The following is a 16,054-nucleotide window of genomic DNA, read 5'->3' as shown; positions in this document are numbered from 1 at the left end:
TCTTGGCTATTTACCTGTACTGATCGTTTGAAATATTTCGTGGACTTTATGATTACTCTGTATTTGATTCTTTAATGTAAATTTCGAAGACGAAGGGCAGAGCCGTTTGAAGCGGAAGATTGTGCGAAGACAAGTCTAAAATTGCGTAACTGAGTGTTGATATTTGAGAAGCAGAGTAGTGTGGTGCAGAAGCGGAGATGAAGTTGCAGGAGCGCCGCAGCTCCAGTTTACACAGGGCGAGGCCGGCCGCCGCCACCTGGTCCTGTCCCGGAGGCAGCCCCCAGCGGGAGAGACACGAAAAAAAAAAGAGGGGGCGGCGCGGGTGGGGGGGGGGGGGAGGCACCGCCGCCGGCTCGCCTGTCCCGTTATCCACACGAGCTCCCACGCGGCCACGTTTCTGCTCACATTTTTGTCATGACTCACGAGCGTATCCGCATAGATGCTAATGACGACCCTGGCGGTGTGTTGTGCAGCGAGAGTAGCATTATGAATCTGCAAAGGTGATGAACTGTTCTTGTGATGACGTTATCGTTCACAGAACAATTAATACACAAATTACGCAGTGTTATCACTCGACAAAGTCTGTCACATCGGGAGCCGACTCGGTCACGTTACTAGGTACAGCGACATTCCAGTTCGAAGAAGCGCGCTTTTTGGAAGGCGATCGCAGCAAATGGCTTCGTGGACATTTTAATTTATTGACGAGGAGATGGTTAAGTGTGTTATTTGGTAGCAATTTCTGCAATATTACGAACGTGAGCAATGCAAAGAAATAGCAACTTTGCAAAAACTTGATTGCTAACAAGGAAACTGTGAAATATTGTTTTCTATGAGATTTTGTTTTAAGAGAGACGATGTAGCATAAAAACGAAAAAAGGCACATTACTAGATTTGTACGAAGAACGGAAACATCAGAATTAAAGCGGACGGTGGTTCATTCAGACGAAACGTGCGTTTCGCTGTTAATTACTGTTGTGGAACTGATGGGAGGAATACTGTAAAAAGCAAAAGTGCTTGGCGCGTTTTATTGTTCCGCTATGCAGAGTATCGGCCTAATGGGCGTGTAGTGTGTGACGGCGCTACACTTGCAAGAATACTGGAGGGCACGCAAAACCATCCTCCGCTCCTTATTCCTTATTTTTTAGGCGTTAAAAAAACGGAGGTGCTTCCACCATGGTCAGGTCTTCAGTTCGCTTTGAAGGGGTAAAAGTAGAACTCTTCAGCATGCGGACGCAAGTGACTGGCTCACTACTTTTCAGTCCTATTCTTCTTCTTAACTTTCCGTATTAGACCAACTGTGGTGTATTACTGTTCCCAACTTTTTCTCGGTCTGCCATGATCTCTTTTTCCTTTTTGGTTTAAAGTTACGTATCTGACGTGCTAATCTCTCTGGATTCATTCTTTGTAGATGTTCATTCCATTTCTTTTCATTTTCATCCAGTTTTTCTTTCGCACGCCAAACTTTCCAATCCTTTCGAATATCTTCATTTTATTTTATGTATTCTTTTACACCTCTTCACCGCTCTAAGAAATCTCATTTCTATTCCTTTTATTTGTTTTTGGTGTCTCACATTCAATACTCAATTTCACTTCCTTATAATAGGATTTGCAGTGAGATTGTTTATAAAATTTTAGTCATCTTTCCTTCAGAGTTTTATGCTTAAATGTTCTAGTAATTGTTCCACTGATACCTCCAAATCATCTGGATATCTTCTCCGCATTTATACGACTTGTTGCATCCAAGATAATTAAATATTTTACTTGTTCAATTTTCTTTTTATTAACTATCTTAGTTCTCACTGCATATTTTCCAGAAAAAGTCATTGACTTAGATTTACTTGAAGATATGTTCATACTGCAGTCTGTAGATATTTAATTTAATTCGTAAAATCCTTTTTCTAAATCATTCAATTTTTCTAAATCATATCCTCTTGAAAAAAATCAGTGTGTGATTACTATTCAGTTATTTTAGTTAATCAAACTCACGGAGTTCCTAATAACATCGATTTAAAAACTGATTATTTATTGTCGGCCGGCCGCTGTGGCCGAGCGGTTCTAGGCGCTTCAGCCCGGAACCACGCCGTTGCTACGGTCGCAGGTTCGAATCCTGCCTCGAGCATGGATGTGTGTGATGTCCTTAGGTTAGTTAGATTTACGTAGTTCTAAGTCTAGGGGACTTATGATGTCAGATGTTAAGTCCCATAGTGCTTAGAGCCATTTGAACCATTTTGAACTTAGTGTTGGATGGAATACATCAGCCCAAACAGTAAATTCCGTTCGTTTCTTTGTCTTCGTAGTTCGTTTCGTCTTCTGCTGAGCAATACGCGTAAGTCTCTTAAATTGCAAGCACACAACAGAGGTACTTAGTTGTTTATGGCGCTCTCTATGTGAAGCAAGGTGTAGATTATATAGTGGTGTAGATGGCGTTTTCGTGATGTTAAGTGAGCCCTGTGGTCTCTGGAAGCATTTTAGGTTACATGTTTATTAACACCGAGGACATTTTTCACACCAGAACACCAAGAAAATAAACAGATCCTCTGTGCTACATGGTACAAAATCTTATTACCCCCAATTCGAGATTTATATGCGCCGAACACCAGGGGAATTTAGGGCTTTTTTATTGCCAAAGATACTGTACTACTAACTGTTCGTGTGACTTTGCCCAGTCCTCACAGAATTGTTCTGAAATAGGATTTCACTTTTTTTTTAAATTACCAAGAGTGCTTGGAATGAGATAGGTGAGTCGCTGTGGCTGGGCCTCCGTCAGCGACCCGCTTGTCACAGTAAGTCCCGGCACACACCGAGCCACGGGCGCAGGGAGAGCGCCGGCTTGTGAATAGGTGCGGGCGGGGTGACGGGCCGCTTCCCAGAAGACACCTCACCGTCAGACGCGGAGCGGAAGTCTGCAGCAGAGCGGGTGACGCGCCCGCAGGCTGCCATCTGCCCGCCGCTGCATGCTGCGCCGTTCCATGCGGGATGTACGACGTCCTTAATATGTAGCCATATTGACTAATAGTCAACCGTGACTGTTTCAAAATATGACAATGTTTTCAAATACCGCTACGAGTCGCAAAATTTGCTGACGACTAAATTATTTATTTAGCCACATGTTTCCAGGTGATACCTCATCATCAGGCTATATTGGCATTAAATTTTCACTTTAATGTTTTTGTTTTTCTGCAGCACTTTAACAACTTGGCTTGTTGGTATAAAATAATGTGAAAGCCATATTGACTATTAGTGAGTATCGCAGGCATTCAAAAACTTTTAAGTGAAAATAGTAAAAAAAATTGTTTTGTAATGCCAGTATAGCCTGATGATGAGGTATCAACTCGAAACATGTCGCTAAATATATAATTTACTTGTCAGCAAATATTTTTACTGGTAGCGGCATTTGAAAATCTTTTCATACGCTCTCCTACTGTCATGGCGCGACTGTTCACAGTCACGTGCAATGTACTCTTTAAACAATGCTCGGTTCACTCTTCAGAGTATGGCGAAAAGTACTTCATACCGTTATGTTGGCCACTCCACATATGCTTGTACACTACTGGACATTAAATTTGCGATAGCAACATCAGGAAAGACAGCGAGCAATGAAATATTAATTATCGTGCCTATACGGTACACTAGAAAGCGGCAACTAAGACTATAAACAGACTGGGCATCCAGTCGAACTGTGTCTGGATGGCAGATATGAGTATCCCATTGAATGCTGCGTCAATTCTGTGCTAGAGTTCCCAAATGGTAGTGGGTGGCGAGTGATGACGTGCCAGAATGGGCAACGCACGAGCAAATTTTCGGGAGCTAGCGTGGCACGATAAGCCAGCTCACAGCGAGAAGCAGTGGTGAGCGGTTTGACTGCTCGCGGCAGCTTGCTGGGCGAACTACGCATGCGAGGAAACTAGATGGCTGAGCAGCCGGATGCGGTTTTCCCGAGGCCTCAACGTGAGTGCTTCGCTCAAGATGGAGACGACATGATGGCAGCTTAGATGGACGAAATGAATCATGGATATTATATAATATAATTGGCCAGGTGCGGGTAGAACTGGTGCACTGATAGTTCTGTACAAACTTAAGTTATGTACATAGATAGTCATTCACTCCGAGAATGGAGAATCTCGACCATTTTTGCCTGTTATCGACAGTGATATTGGCGAGGTAAAGGTCCCAAAGATTTCAAGATTTTCGAGAATGTTTTAGGTCAATAATGTGAATGTGACTTAGTCATGCTGGAGGCAGGCGACCATTATTACAATAATTGTACCCACAGGGTTGTAGGGGTAAAAGTCAAATCTCTGGCAAGGAATGGATGGATTTATTGAACATATGACGCGAATTTATTCATCATCAGATATCCAGGCGCGGTTACTGCACGTAGATATGGAGTTTCAAGTTGTATGTGCAACAAACATTCGCAGACTATAGACTAGTCTGGGAATACTGTTTGACGTACACTTTTCCCTGTAAATGTAAAAACATAATTGTCTAACGCAAAGCAAAGAAATACTGATTGCTGCAAGCAAGACTCGAACCCCGAACCCCCACTGCTAAAGCCACGTACGTAGGCCCCCAGCCACACCGACGTGAACCGATAAGCTCCACCGCTGCACGGGTGGCGAGGTACGTCATCTTGTGATGTTACAGGTTCAAAACTTGTCGTCCACTTTGGGTATTTTCCGACATTTGCGGTGCCGTGTGTGTCATATTACATCACTTGTCTCAGTGCCATATACCTCGCTTCGGGTGTTTTTAAACGTTAATGAGAAGGAACCTATATAAATCTAATGAAGAGTGAGTAATATCTAACCAACTGGGGCTGTCACAAAGGAACCTACTAGATGGATACTAATTACAAACTGCCCATACTGTCACAAGTCAGCACCCAGCATGATGCTATGGAGTAGTTATGTGACCTCCTGTGCACCACCTGAAGATAAGCCTGAAAAGATTCGAAAACCGGCTTATGGAGTGAACAAGTATTTCGAAAAAGTGACTGGTTGTACTCTTTGGTATTTATATTGAATAAACACTCACGGGTTTTTAAACATCCTTAAATGGGTATGTTTATCCGAATATTATATATATCCAACGAAATTGCGTTACAGAACCTGGGAACATCATCATCGTCATCGTCATCATCATCATCATCATCATCATCGTATCCAGTTCTGGTTTAGGCATCCTTGCCTGTTATAGCTGATTTTTCCATCTTATCTTAAGACACCCTACATTTGTTTTCCGTTCAGGTGTATATTTGTGTATTAATTTATTTATTCGTTCATGGTTCAAATGGCTCTGAACACTATGGGACTTAACTTGTGAGGTGATCAGTCCCCTAGAACTTAGAACTACTTAAACCTAACTAACCTAAGGACATCACACACATCCATGCCCGAGGCAGGATTCGAATCTGCGACCGTAGCGGTCGCGCGGTTCCAGACTGTAGCGCCTAGAACCGCTCGGCCACTCCGGCCGGCTATTCGTTCATCTAACATCCTTTGAATGCGCTCATGCCATTTCTCTTTGTATTCCTCTATTCCCTGAAGTATATGCTTTCATTTCTGATTTCACTATTATCGAGCTTGAGGCCTTAGGTGTATCATCTCCGCTGCTTCAATCCTCCTTTGACTGGCGTTTAGAACCCAAGTGTCTGATCCAAACATCAGAACTGGTATTTTCATCACATTATAAAATTTTAGTATTCTCTTTTTCTTGACTTTGTGAAGAGAGTGCGGTTTTTCGTACCCACCAGCTGTTGGAATTTTTGCACTTTGTATTCTCGATCATTGAATGGAATATATAATATGTCACATCCCAGCTGTTTAAAAGTATTTATTTGTTCTACCGGTATATCATCATTTATTATTGTTGCTCTTAAATGCTATTTACCATGGAGTTTTAATTTTGGTTATTGTCATACAATAATAACTTGCTACCGTGTGCAAGGACCAAACTGCTCTCTGTAATTTCTCTTCTCAGTACGCTAACATTATTTGATAATCTCCAAACAGGAGTGTATTTATAGCTTTATTATTAAGCCCATAATGGTGTACTATTTTATTCTGCCATGTGTCTGTGACGTCGTTTATACGTTGAATGATGTTACTGATAAAGGACACCATTGTCTCACACCTTGAGAGGTGGTTCTAGCAAACGGATTTCCTTTTTGTACTTGGATTTAGTTGTATATACATACATACTTTGAATTACACTTAATAGACGCTGACCCTAAAATATGATCAGAAAAACCAAATACGCCAGTAAAAGGGCATCAATGAGATGGATTTAGCATGACTATTACGAAAGCGTGATTGTTATGAAAGTTACCTTTGTTTTTAATTGTGATAGATTATAAAATTAATAACAACTATACCACACTGAAGCAATGTGGTCATATGACGTGTCTATGAAAGCTGATGATATCAGTAAAAAGCCCAACAATCTACTTATGTCCTTAATGATTATTAAAGGTTTATACGTAAATTTGCCAATACTATAAATCCACCAGTTACACGTAATATGAAGGCAGCGCGAGTTTGTAAGATCACTGCATAATGCTTATAATTAAAGTAACCATCAGCCACTAGTATGGCTTAAAACTGTTTTGAATCAAACCATGATCGGTTTCTTATTTGTTATAAATCCACCTTCAGATGGCTGTTACAAGTTTTCTTGCTTTTTTTGCTGGGGTCACATTTTGTATTCGTTATTGGTTTGCTGCAGTGCTGTGTAATGCTGTATGACGAAATCGTCCTATGTTTTTGTTATAAATTTTTAACGCATTTTTAGACTGCACTATGTAAGTACTCATCACTGGAAAACGCTATAAACCACGCCATTTTATTGTTATGCTATTCTATCGAAAACTGACAGTCTGAACCCGTGGCTGTGTACAAAATATAGGTTGACTCTTACATAGAAGATAACAGCAACCAGCCATTTTTGCAACGCTGTTTATTTATTTAAATAGTGCCATTGCTACATACTTACGTAAGTAACCAAAACATCTCCATTGTAATAATTTGTTTACAACATTTAAAGTCGTTCTGAGGCACAATTACAGTTAAAAAGACATTGTCACACATCTTGTTTTGGTTGTAGGGCACCACCATCCCAAAGAAATTTCATCATTTGGGAAAACAAAAATTGAAATCTAATGTAAAATGTGTCTTAAAGTGAACTAGTCGTCTGAAGATGAACCTGTAATTTTCGAAACCGGTAATGGCGCTATTTAAAAAAATAAATAACATTGTAAAAAGTGGTTGGTTGCTGTTATCTTCTATGTAAGAGTCAACCTATATTTTATGTTTAATGGCAGCATACATGCTAAACAATACAAAGCGTGGTCTAGTTTCAAGTGAGTAAAATAAACAATATTTTCAAAGATTGCATAATTTTCCTAGTAGATGGGTAGCCACATTTATTGTATCCATCTTATTCTTTTTCCTGGCTTTTGTTCCGTATCTTCACGGAGTTGTCATATTAGTTTATGGATTTGGCAATGTTAGTGGTAGAGAGTGGCCTGTTTTCCTTCCTGCTGCCCTGCTTCTCGGGTGGTTCATCCTTAAGATCATCATTACCAAAATTCGTCGTGGGGCTGAACTTCCTCAGGTGGATTTGAGCATGGAGGGGATTCCATGCCTCTTCTGGTTCCTCCTCTGCAGATCTGGGAGAGTAAGCTCATGGGCCAACTTCCTGAGGAACACTCTCCTGCCCAATGGCTGAAGATCATTGCCAAGATGAGGAGAGAGTTGATCCCAGCGACATTCGTCTTCGAATAAAATGTTACCATTGGCCAACGCTTGTTTCAGTAGATATCATAAGTTGAACACATTTGTGTGGAGTATCCACTCCACCTTTTGTGGAGTTGTAGAATGTCATGATCTCTGGCCTCTTGGCCAGTACAGACGTAGGATCAATAGCATCGTCGCTATGAAGAGAAGAAACGCGGAACCATTTTTTTCCCTCACTTGAAATGTACGAGAGAAGAGCTTTCCCATCGTTGAACTCTAACATGCTGTCGTACTGCTTCCTTCCTTTCAGATTCAGAAAGGCTGGTGGCAACTGTCTCTTGTTTCGCCTTGCCGAACTAACGTGGGTGAGTTTATGACTTTGAGCTCACCACCAAGCGCAAACTTGTCTGACGTGATATTTCGTCTACTTCCCAGTAAGGGCTTAACTATTCGTTTGATGTCGTCAGGTGGTTTCTTCCTCACTCTGAAAGGACCGTCAGGCTGTGTGCCAGCATAGACGTCCAAGTTGTATTTGTAGGTTATCTTTGCATCCACGACGGCGAACAGTTTGATCCCATACTAGTTGGGTTTGGAGGAAATATGGACTACAGACGGAAAGGGCATCTTCCTCTGAAACATGGAAGCATTTCATTGATGATGACGTTCTCTGTAACAGAATAGTTCTTTTCACATTTCTCCACAAATAGTGCAAAAATTTCACGGATAGGACAAAGCCTGTCATACTTTTTTCTTTGCTCTCGTGAATTGCGATCGTCGGAGCGAAGGCACTTGATCAAGGTTTTAAAGCGCCTTAGGTTCATGACCAGGCCAAATTTTTCAATTCCATCGTTTTCTCCAGAACGCTTCCAAACCTTAACGATTTTATTGACGGGCTCCTGCAAGATATAGTAAACTAATAAACGCCGGATCTTCAGTCTTATTAGTTGGCGAAATGTCCCTCGCTCGGGCAGAATTCCAGTTCGTGCTGTCCATATGTTGACTGATGTGTGTTCACCATCATTTCAAGCATGTTGTCAGTGAAATAGTGATTCAAACACTCAACTGGGGTTTTTGGCCAGTCGAGCTACTCCTACGACCCCTGGAAGGTGAGTGATAATATTTTCATGTCCTTTGCGCTTACTCCAATTTGGTGGCTTCCTAGTCCATCTGGCCTTATCCTCCCCTTTTGCGACTGGTGCATCCTCTTCTTCAGTTGTCCGCAGCTCGTGATCTCGCGGTAGCGTTCTCGCTTCCCGAGCACGGGATCCCGGGTTCGATTCCAGGCGGGGTAAGGGATTTTCACCAGCCTCGAGATAACTGGGTGTTTGTGTTGTCCTCATTATTTCATCATCTTTCACGAAAGTTGCGGGATTGGACTGAGCAAAGGTTGGGGATTTGTACGGGCGCTGATAACCGCGCAGTTGAGCGCCCCACAAACCAAACATCATCATCAACTTCTTCAGTTTTCATCGTCAGTATTCTCTTGTTCGGTAGCCGCATTTCGTTTCTTTTCTTCAGTGTCATCTGAAGCAACATCGCTTTCGTCACCTAAATCTTTTGTTAGCACCGGATTCATATCATCACAGGCTGTCAGAAGTCTTATTACGTCCTCATTGCCCAAATCGAACGTCTACTTGACCATATTACCAAAAAATCTTGAACAAAGAATGAACGAAATAAATCATTTTCGCCATAATAAGTTCAACCGAAATGTACAAATAACGCACACCTCATGAAAACACCCTTGCTTTCGATAAATCCGACAAAAGAATCTTATAAGCTGGTGAAATATAAACTATAAGAATGAATGCAAGAAAAAAATTCGAAATACGAACCTCGGCCTTCGGTTGCAATGTGCTTCTTTGGCTACTTGCCCTGGCTCTGCGTAGCGACAAAAGCGATGGGAGGTGGGGAAGGCAAGAACGGAAACATAGGTTCTAGCAGTATCTCCACCACGACGTATGAGTTCTAACCAAGCGACTAATCAGAAGTCAGAACTGCAAGGCCGATAGAAAAGCGCTGTGTTTCACCCGCAGGCAGGTTTGTATTCGTTTTCTTACTACAGTTACAAACATGCCATCTTTGGTAGAATTTTTTATCGTTAAATATCAGTTACGGACGAATCAATGGTAAAAGGCATTACGAGATCTTAACTTGAACAGTACTTACTGTACAATGTGGCCGTGTGGAATGAGGCATCGTATTACCTTGTCAAAAGAGTCAGGTTTGCCGCTCGTTATATGCTAATTTTTTCCCATCTTCGCGTTTGTGACGGATTCAGAGACCAGCAATAATATTTGTATTTTTACTTGTCGTAAATATTTGGCCCTTTTTTCCTTTTATGTCACAATTTCCATGGGTGTTTTTTAGGCAGGGACCCAAGACTACAGCTTAAATTGCTGTGAGTGAACAAGCAGCAATGACATGTAGAGAGGAAAGCGCCTAAAAGTGGACCCTCTTTTCGTTTTTTGTTTTAAAAAATAAAAAATAGTAAAAATTATGTTTTAAAAGCACGTAATATTTAATTTGTAATGTTTTGTACCATTTACATTTTAGTAATGGAAAATATAATAAATAATAATTTCGAAATTTTTTTCTAAAAAACTTTACACTTAGCAAGTTACAAAAATAGCTGCCAAAACTGAAACGCGTGTAAAAATAATTAAAATAACACTAAACAAACTTGTAAAAAAGAATTACATCAGAGAAATCATAATCTAATTTCAAAGTAGGTATAATGTGATATCTTTCGAGAGGTTACAGAACTCTGCGTTCTCTTTGCCGAACCCAAGAGCCCTGTTATATGAAGCTCCAGTTGACTTACCATCTGACGGTTTGGTTTTGTGGCCTTTAAGAGAAAGACTAACCCACACTGCCCCAGCAATTTCGTCTTTCTCACTGCCAGTTGTACAGCCATTCTTCACAGGTCTTTGCGAATAAGCATGAACAAAGAACCTTCCGTAGCAGGACAATACTAAATCACCTCTTCTTCAATATGTTTACCCACAAATGTAGGTCTGCCTGTTCCTGTTTTTGCTGCTTCGTCAGGTGTATCGTACTTTACTTCACGTTGGAAACTCTCGTAAGAGTAGTGCCTGGAAATTAAACTGGCCTTCTTCCAATTTACTTGTCTCTGAACTGCATCAGTAGCTTTAGTCATTTTAGACAGACTCCACTTTCTTTGATCAGCCCTCCCATTTACCATCTGGGAAACAGCAATGGAATTCCGAAAGAATAGAAGTGTGTACCAATACAGGCAGACGTCAGACATGAAACAGTAAGGGATCCAGTTTAAGCATCCTTCAGTGGGTCTAATCCATGTGACTGAAGCTTATATTTTGTAACATAATAAATTTTGATCCACACATCTAACTCACAATGTTTAATCATGACAATTCAACTTAAACATTACTATTGAAGGACAGACATACGTTGAATGGTTTACCTGCTAATATCTTGGAAAAATTACGAAAATATAGGACAATGTAAAACTTCTTTCATAGACAATACATGTAGCAGCAAACTGGTAAGTAACAAGTAAGCGGGCGTCTTGTGCACCTTGCTGCAGAGTGGTAGCAGGCTGAACTGCTATTTACAATTGGCCCCACTACAGTTTAGCAGAATTTCCAACCAAGAGACGAGGGTGCCTGCTTTAGGTGGGGATTCCAGTTTAGGGTACTTCAGTCTATTCCTCGCTTGTCACAAATATTTTCTGCTTATTTCCGAATATGTTGCCATTTCCAGGGGTGCGCTTAGGCAGGAATCTAACAGTACAGCTTAAATGACATTTATATTCTTCGTCGTCACAAATATTTATCTGTTTTTTTTTTTCTGCGAATATGTTGCGATTTCCTAGATCCACTCACTCAAGCTATTTCACTTTTTTTTTTCGTCCACATTGTTATCACTGAAACTAGTCATGCTCAATTTGCTGTGAGCTTCAAACAGTCAAAAACAAAGAGCGAATACAGCGCTCACGTAACTTGGTTTAAAATACAAACCTGCACGCGAGTGAAACATAGCGCTTTTCGAATGGCCTTCCAGTTCCGACTACTGACTGGTTGCTTAGTTAGAGGTCATACGGCGTGGTGGTGGTACTGGTATACCCGATGTTGTTTCGTTCTTGTGGTCGTGAAGACCTTCGCGAGCCACGGTGGTACTGGGTAGGGTTGCGCCACCTGTCGACCCAAAGCAGGGGAACCAACCGATAAACTGTAGCAGTGCAGTTTTTGTTCAGGTACGACCGAAATATAATAAGAAGTCATAAAATGATCGCAATATTTTCTCTGTCTCCCTATATCATATACATTAGCGTAGTTAGCTTTAAATTTGAATGATATTTATCTTTTTAAGTGTCAGACTTGGATTCGGTAGTGCGTGTCGTAGAAAGCGTTTAAGGGCGAGCGGTAGTGCACTCGGAATCTCTTGCTGACCAACGGACTTCTTATTCTTCTAAGAGCGTGTGAGGAGCCTGGTGTTCGAAACTCCGGTCGAATCTCGCACGGACCTGGTTGCTACGGTTGTCGCAACCTCTGGAGTAGTTCGCCCAACTCCTGGAATTGTTAAGTGTCTAAGACAGTCGATGATGGTCCGTCGCTGTACCACTGCCGTGATTATGGTGGTCGACATTTTGAACACTACCTGCAAGGGAATTGTTCTGCATTTGTTACGTGCTGACAGAATAGACCGAAAGATCTATGATAAAAGTGTACGTGTTTTTGCAATTTTGTCATATGATGACATGGTTGGAGACCGTGGCTGTTATTTGAAGACAAATGTTGATGGTGTTGGGACAGCAACCAGCCACAAATTTACTTTCAGTTCCTTTATTCAGAGGGTACCGTTACCGGTTTCGAATCGTTGTGTTTCGTCTTCAGACGTTTTACACGCTTTCCTTATAACATGTGGAGTGTTTTTTTACAGATTAATTGTCCTAAAATATAAATAATACATAATTAAAGGCACGCCACACACAGATGGTTGCGTTACAGATTTTCGTTGGAAGTGACTTACGTGTAATGTCGGTTTGGAGTGTTTGTTTTCATAACATTCGCCCAACAGACGTGAATACATTCCCACTGCATTCTTATTGTTGCACACGTAAATTTTTCTCACTTTGTACATGTTTTGTCTATGTTGTGTGTTGTACGTTTGGGTTGTTGGATATTGCAGGTTTTTTCAGTATTTCGAGGGGTTTTCACAGAAAAAAGGGTTACTGCTCTAAAAAAAAGAATAAATCGTAATTACGTTATTATTCTGTAACGAGTCGACGGAGATGGTGGGTCATTGGTCCTAAAATACTCAGAAGGTACCCCTGAACAACCACTGAAAGTTTATCGTTGGAGTTCTGGTGGATGCCTTCCTAAGGTCGTCAGGCGCACTGTGTCTGATGTTCCCGCAAATATTTGCAATTTTATCTTTGTAATGTGAAGCTGGAGTCGGCCCAAACACTGCTCATACCATCTTCCATGTGACGTCCAGTGTCGACGTGTTTCCCGTTACAAAGAAAATGCTGTTTAGGGCGGAATTTTACGTGCCCATTCGGTAAACCGGGCCCACGTTGGTCTAGTGCGGTATTAGCTTTAGCTATGTACGTTAACTGTGGCAATTAACCACTAAGAATAACCAGCACTGCTGCAGGGTCTGACTGAGCAACGCTTTTGCCTAACAGTAGCAGTCAGCGTGGACCAGAGCGGTGCTATCGCTCCTGGATTGCTGTTTATTCTTCGTGTTTAATTGTCCCGGTTAACGCATATCGCTAAAACTAATATCGCACTGGACCAACCTGGGCCCGGTTTACCGAATGGGCACGTAAAATTCCGCTCTAAAACTCATTTTCTTTGTGTTTGGAAACACACCGACGTCATTCGGTCGCATGAAAGACGTGGTGAGCTGTGTTTGTTTGGGCTGACTCCAGCAATACACTGCAAAAACAAAATTGCAAACATTTGCCAAAACATCAGAGAAAATACGTCTGCTGACTCTCGAGAGCCGGCCGCTGTGGCCGAGGGGTTCTAGGCGCTTCATTCCGGAACCGCGCTGCTGCTACGGTCGCAGGTTAGAATCCTGCCTCTGGCATGGACGCGTGTAAGTAGTTCTAAGTCTAGGGGACTGATGGCCTCAGATGTTAAGTCCCACAGTGCTTGGAGGCATTTGAACCATTTTTGACTCTCGGGAGTAAAATCGACGGGGCACGACAGGCCGTTAAGACATCACCAGTGAGGAAACAAATTAGGTTGTGCACTGGCCACGCCGATAGCGGCCGAGATAACCTACCGATGCGCCCGTAGTGAAAGATCTTGGGGATGTGCTCATCCCAGTATGAAGGTAGGCCAGGAAAACACAGGCAACATGAGTCTTGCGCTATCTTGTTGAAAGGTAACCTCACGGAACCATGACAGCCATCGGCCTTGACACATCCGAAACGTAACGCCCGCTGTCAAAATTACCTAACCAGAAGTGATCATATTGTATTCTCAGTGGTAGATCTTCGTAGCTTACAAACATCGTCGGTCGGATTCGGAGCTGCACGCGGAAACCATACAAATTTACGCAATTGGATGGCATTTTTTTCTGATCTGTCGTTAGTATTCTACAGGGTGTTACAAAAAGGTACGGCCAAAGTTGCCGGAAACATTCCTCACACACAAATAAAGAAAAGATGTTATGTGGACATGTGTCCGGAAACGCTTAATTTCCATGTTAGAGATTTTAGTTTCGTCAGTATGTACTATACTTCCTCGATTCACCGCCAGTTGGCCCAATTGAAGGAAGGTAATGTTGACTTCGGTGCTCGTTTTGACGTGCGACTCATTGCTCTACAGAACTAGCATCAAGCTCCTGCACATTTCAGTCGAAGTGTTCGTATGCTTCTCAATAACAGATTCGGTGACCGATGGATTGGTAGAGGCGGACCAATTCCATGGCCTCTACGCTCTCCTGACCTCAACCGTCTTGACTTTCATTTATGGGGGCATTTGAAAGCGCTTGTCTACGCAACCCCAGTACCAAATGTAGAGAACTCTTCGTGCTCGTTTTGTGACGGCTGTGATACAATACGCCACTCTCCAGGGCTAAATCAGCGCATCAGGGATTCCATGGACGGAGGGTGGATGCGTGTATCCTCGCTAACGGAGGACATTTTGAACAGTTCCTGTAACAAAGTGTTTGAAGTCACGCTGGTAGGTTGTGTTGCTGTGTGTTTCCATTTCATGATTAATGTGATTTGAAGAGAAGTAATAAAATGAGCTCTAACATGGAAAGTAAGCGTTTCTGGACACATGTCCACATAACATATTTTCTTTCTTTGTGTGTGAGAAATGTTTCCTGAAAGTTTGGCCGTACCTTTTTGTAACACCCTGTTTATATTCTGGCAACAATTCATTGGGTCAGGCTCTGGGTCATTACAGATACTCGTTTTAGACTCTCGATTTCGTAGTTAACTGAAGTGACTGCTGTCTGTTATAGCTCGTTAGTGTCACGGCCGTCGGTGCTAACAGGCGCGGAGCGGACGGGACGGTAAACTGCGGCTTTTTTGCGGTGAGTAAGAGTCGAGGCAGCGTGCCATTGGCGACTTTTTGTTCGTGGCACGGGAAGTAAGAGAGTGCTGGCGAAAGAAAGCTTCCCGCCTCAGCGTTGCTGGCAAGGCCACTCGGCGCGCCGGCCATTCAGCGCGTCGCTCATTCACCGCCGTCGAGTCACGTGACGCCAGCCGTGCCGTATGTTGCTGTCTGCGGACGCTGAACCGAGACACCGGCGTGACGTCAGCCGCGCTCTGGGGCGGCGGCGGCGCCGTGCTGACTAAGCCGCGCTCACCGCTGCTTCCTCATTGTCTGCCGCCGAATGACTACAGGCGGAACAAGGGCCCGCTTTGGGGAAGGCGTCGGAAGGAATCGGGCGTCACCTTGACAAGGACCAAGTCCTGAATTAGATAGACATTACTGAAGCCATTGACTTCCAGCCTCCCAGGTGGCTAACCAGCAGCGACTTTCTGTGTGGTGATGAATTGTTCTGGACCTCTAGAGGCAGAGTTTTAATCATAGCAATTCTGTCAGTTGATTTTTGTACCGTGTACCATCTTAGGTTAAACTGCTAACCTGGCTGTAGATCTCCTAGGGTAAAAAGGGAAGACAGTATGATACTGACGGTAATCTATCGCCGGCCGCTGTGGTCGAGCGGTTCTAGGCGTTTCAGTCTGGAACCGCTCTGCTGCTACGGTCGCAGGTTCGAATACTGTCTCGCGCATGGATGTGTGTGAGGTCCTTAGGTTAGTAATGTTTAAGTAGTTCTAAGTCTAGGGGACTGATGAACTCAGGTCC

The sequence above is a fragment of the Schistocerca cancellata genome, chromosome 1 (assembly GCF_023864275.1).
Source record: "Schistocerca cancellata isolate TAMUIC-IGC-003103 chromosome 1, iqSchCanc2.1, whole genome shotgun sequence".
Taxonomy (NCBI): Eukaryota; Metazoa; Arthropoda; class Insecta; order Orthoptera; family Acrididae; genus Schistocerca; species Schistocerca cancellata.
This window is presented reverse-complemented; position numbering follows the sequence as displayed.